The following is a 5180-nucleotide window of genomic DNA, read 5'->3' on the forward strand; positions in this document are numbered from 1 at the left end:
TGTGGTTGTGGGATCCTGGAGGCTGGGAGCAATCAGTTGGTCTGGGGTCCCGGTGATAGGGCGCAGTCAGTTGGTCTGGGGGTCCTGGCGGCAGGGAGCAGTCAGTCGATGTGAGGACCCCGGAGGCAGGGAGTGATCGGTAGGGCTGAGGGATCCTGGAGACCGGGCTCAGACAGTCCAGCAGGGGTCCTGGCTGTTGTCTCAAAATGGCGGCAGCCACGTGTAATCAAACCTGCAGGTACTGTAACAGTGAACTTCCAGGCAGTAGCAGGCAGCTGGTGCTCCACTGGCGGTCAGCGATCAGTTTGCTGACTTTTGTCTGACGATCGGGAGGTGAACTTCCTGTGGTGGGTGATGCATAGGTGTAAGGCAGGTGATGGACAGGCGAGAGGCAGGCAAATGGCAGATGATAGGCGCCAGACAGTGAGCAATCTGCACTCAGAAAAGGTGTCGCTATGCTGGCAGACTGCAGGTGATCGCAGTAGACAAGTGAGGTAAACAGCAGGGGATCGATAAGCAGGAAAAACTGCCTCAACAAGAAACAGAAATCCTCTGCTTGAAACTGGAGTTATGAAGCAACAAGGAATGCAGCCTCCCTCTAGTCCGTCATCTTGGATCCCTTCCTATTTTTTTACCTTTTAAGCCATTATCTTCCATACTTGAAACCCAATTGGCATTTGGGGTTGGGAATTTTGGAAAAAGACTTAGTGATAAAGATCAAGTTCAAGGATATATAATCGAGCCACCAGGGAGAAGATGGCCACCCCAGCAGCTTCCCAGCTCTTGCTGCAGGTGTGATGCTTCAGTACCTCTGTGGTCAGACTATTTACCAAGCTCATGAGGCCACCTGTTCAGATATATGGCATTGAAGGTCACTATGCCACTACTCTTTATTCTGCTGCATCTAAACAGAATAAACTGGAACAAGTAGAAAAGGAGTTGTTGAGAGTAGCACAACTCCTGAAGAAACCCAAAGTGGCGGCTTCTATTCTGAATCCCTACATTAAGCATTCTGTCAAAATGAAAAGCCTAATGAGATGACAGCAAAAGAGAGGTTCTCCCCCATCACGTCTAACCTGATCAACTTGCTTACTGAACATGGTCGCCTAGACAATACCCAAGGCATCATTTATTCCTTTTTGACCATTATGAGTGTGCGCCGTGGAGAAGTACCTTTCACAGTGACCACTGTGTCTCTTTTACCTGAAGCTATTCTCTCTGAGTTAAAGACAGTCCTGAAGAGCTTCCTAAGTCAAGGCCAAGTATTGAAATTGGAGGTTAAGACTGATCCAAGCAATCATGGGTGGAATGATTGTCTGTATTGGAGAGAAATATCTTGATATTCTGCAAAACCAAGATTCAGAAGCTGAGTCACGCTATGCAGGAGAGCGTGTTGATTTTCTATCATCAATGAAAATTCCTAAACATGGAATAACAATAAAGTGCTTCCTGGAGAGAGAAAAAAATATATCTATATATAATCATGCTGGAGTAAAGTGGAATTAAAACATTCTCTGAGATCCTGATATAAAGAACATGGGGATTAGAGTGAAAAGTTAGGGCTTGAGCCCTGTCTCTGTTGCATACCAGCTGATGACCCTGGCCCGTCAATGACTTTTCAGAGTCTTTCTTGTTAGCCTTTTGATGAAGTTGATAGGATGCTCATACCCACCTTGGGTACAGAATCTGTATCTTATGCATTTCTGTGTCCTTAACATCTACCAGAGATTTTGGAATGTAATAATACTAGCAATATAAATTATAACAAGCAGTTCTCTTATAAACATTTGAATGTACAAATTTACTTAATCCTTACAACAACATTGTGAGGTACTCTTAAGTTTTGATAAGTACTTGGGGAATGGAATGTCACTAACATATCAGTAAATTAAATCAATAGGGATAATATCAAGCAGAAGTAATTTGTAAACTTCAAGTGCCATAAAAAGATAAGCCAGCATTTTAATTCTTCTGTGTCTCTACTTTGAACAGGATATACACAACTTGGGCTTATCATAAAACAGAAAGGAGGATCATCTGCAGACTAAGCAGCATGGCCCCTTGCTTATACCATTTCATTTCATCTTCACTGAGATCTTGGAGGGAGATAAAAATTATCCCATTTTATAGATTCGGAAACTGAAACTCAGATAAGTAATTTAGTAATTTGCTCAATGACCACCCAGTTTACTAAGGGGAAAAGGTACAATCCTGACCTTGCCTGCCTTCTGAGCACTGTCCCAGAGATGGTCAGGGAAGGGGAGGGGTCACAGAGAGGGCCAAGGAGGCTTCCAATGAGTTCGCACTGCTCCATGAGCAGGACTGGTCAGAACGGAGTTAAAACCATCAGAAGAGAGGTCAGAAGAGAGGCTGGAGACGTGCACCCCTCTGATTCCAGCACCTTTTCCAATGCTTCTCTTATTCTGGGAGTCAGAGCAGACATCCATGAAGTACCTCTGTCCTAGAAAAATCTCGACGGTGACTCTGCTGGGAACTTTAGAGGACAAGGAGACTGCTATTTGCAGATAAATCTGAGAGGACAAAGGATCGGGCTGTGTGCCCGTGGGCTCTATAAACGTGAGCATGACAGTTGCCATGGTTGGTTTAGACTTTGGATTCTTCTCCTGAGTGCTGGGAGGGGGTGACAGCCCCTGGGACTAGCCTGTGCTTCAACATGCTTTCTGACCTTGGGCCTTACCAAGTCCTTCCCTAGAAGACCTCATTTTCCTGGACTAAGAGTGGACTTGGCCAGAGGACACAGAGAGGCACTTCCTGCTTATATGCTGTGGGCTTAAATTAATATTTTTTATTCTAACTTGCCATACCTTAGACAGGGTGAGGCAGGTCCGATGTTGGGAGAGGAGAGGGCATTCCATTCTGAAGCATACTTATATTCCTGCTGCATGGATACCTAGTCCTGTAGCAGGGCACTTTGGCAGGTTTCTGACACCCTTTTGATCAGGCCTGGTCCTATGTACTTAAGCTGCTTATGTTAATTAGTTAGGGGGTATGGAGTGGAGGTTGGAGTGGGGGAGGGAGATCTAAAAGGCAGATGCCCTGGTTGCAGTCCCAGGTCCACCCACTACTAACTGAGAAACCTAGACTTCTTTAAGGCATCTATTTCATCCTCTGTAAAAGAGGGTAATACTAACACCTACAAGATTGGATCATTTCCAGGACTAAATGCACCAATTTCTTTAAGCACTTGGAATGCCTGGGCCATAGTAAACACTAAACAGAATTAAGTTATTATTTTCATAAATTCTTACCAATGCTTTCATTTTACACATGGGAAAATGAACCCTCTGATAGTCTAAGCAACTTGCTCAAGGTCCTAGGATAAGCATGGTGGGAACAGAGTTGTGAGTTTTAAGCCATTTTGATTCTATCTCATCCTGGAGCCTGGAATATCTGGCTGATGCCCAGTTGCTATGGTGCCTTCCCACTCTTGGTCAGTTTCTGCCCCAAATCTGAGGCAGTTCTGTAAGAAAGGAAAGAGTGCATTTGCACTTGCCCTTCAGGCATGGCCCCCCAATCAAGTAAAGCATATCCCCTGAACAAGTAGGAACCCATCCATCAGACAAATGATTTTTCCTAGGAGTGAAGAAACTGATGGGCGGCAGGTGGAAGATGCTTCCTAACTTTTCAACTTCATCTTCATAGTGTTCGTGACTCAGCCTCATCTGGTGTGGGGCTCTCTATATCCCACAGCCCCAGCAGAAGGCAGGTTTTTTGCCCTTCCTGTTGTGATAGGCAAAACCTGATTAAGAAGTTCCATCCTATTATTCATTTGGACGTAAGCCTGGCTATCACAATGCATTGGTATCATTAAAAGTGGCAAAATCTTTCCCAGGGTACGTGGAATGCAGTTGGAGAAAATAAAAGTGACAATGGTTTAAACTGCATGTACTTAACTTTGTAATTGACTACTCTTCTGCCAAAAAAAATGTGAAATGAAGTTTCTGTCAAAATTAGATCTACATATTTGATATGACAAGTAATAACCACAAAATAAAATTCACAGTGAAGCTATAATGAATAAAATGGGAAGGGGCAATGAGCTGACTCAGCAAACCAAATTTACATATGATTGAAATGAAGGTGATCTCATCTTGAAGAACAAGTGGGTAAAAGAAAACTGAAAATGGATAATATAAGTGAGATTACCTATGGTGTAATGATAAGTGTGTCTACATCCACAAATAAGTAATGTACCTCCTTGCATTAGTGGGGAATTAACTTCTGATGAATTGAAGGTACAGGATCAAATTCTCAAGGTTCACAGTGACTCCCACTTGCCCAGTACAGTGGTTGGTGGGAGATGTTTGGTGGCACTTTTCTCTAGACCAGCCTGCTGATGCCAGATTTGATGTCTAATGATATGGTCATTCAGTTCTTAATTAACTCTTCCTTGGCTAGGTGGGATTACTTGCATCTTCTGAGATTATGGAGGCTCTTTCAGTGATATTAGCAACAAATAAATGTAGTACAAACACAAAATGAACGTAGGCTTTGCTATGTGCTCCAGCCTCCTATAGATCAGTGCTACAAAATGGCCAGTTCAGCTATTCTTCTTGGGCATTTAAGGTCAAAGATGGTAGCCTTAACTGCTGGTGCTAAGAAGTACCTAAATTCCATACGCATAAAATTGGCCCATAAAACTTTCTTTCAGAAAACACCTTCTTGGATTTCTTTTGTGATGTCAATCATTTGCTAGTCAAAGACTAAGTAGGATACCAGTTGCATTAGATGGAGTTCATGCCTTCCAAGAAGGCAGAACATAATCATCCATACAAGTACCCTAAGCACTAAGTGTGATGATAGACTGACTCTACCAAATATGCAGAGGAAGTGGCAGTTTTGCTAGGTAAGTTTTCAGAAGCAATTGATGCTGTAGCAAAATTGTCAAAGTCAAAGGGACGAAGACATTCAGTCCAACAGCCTGGGCACTACCATGAGGATAGAAAGTTCTCCAGGTATATGAGAGGTGGCAGACTGAAAACAGGGCTTGTGATCACTTTTCTCTGCTGCTATGTTGACAGAGAGGACAACATAGAGTATATGTTGATCAAAAACTGTGTTCAGTGATAATTTTGTCTGGATTAATATAAAATTGGAAGAAAGTAGTTTGTTGAATCATTGACTAATACATGTTTTGTTGACTAATTCAGTGGACAAAC

General features: G+C 43.0%; 1 pseudogene; it reads left to right on the top strand.

Moving 5' to 3' along the window:
* Window positions 1-756: 756 nt before the first annotated feature.
* Window positions 757-1414, top strand: LOC124962364 (ATP synthase subunit O, mitochondrial-like; annotated as a pseudogene).
* Window positions 1415-5180: the final 3766 nt, after the last annotated feature.

This window comes from Sciurus carolinensis, chromosome 1, assembly GCF_902686445.1.
Source record: "Sciurus carolinensis chromosome 1, mSciCar1.2, whole genome shotgun sequence".
Lineage (NCBI taxonomy): Eukaryota > Metazoa > Chordata > Mammalia > Rodentia > Sciuridae > Sciurus > Sciurus carolinensis.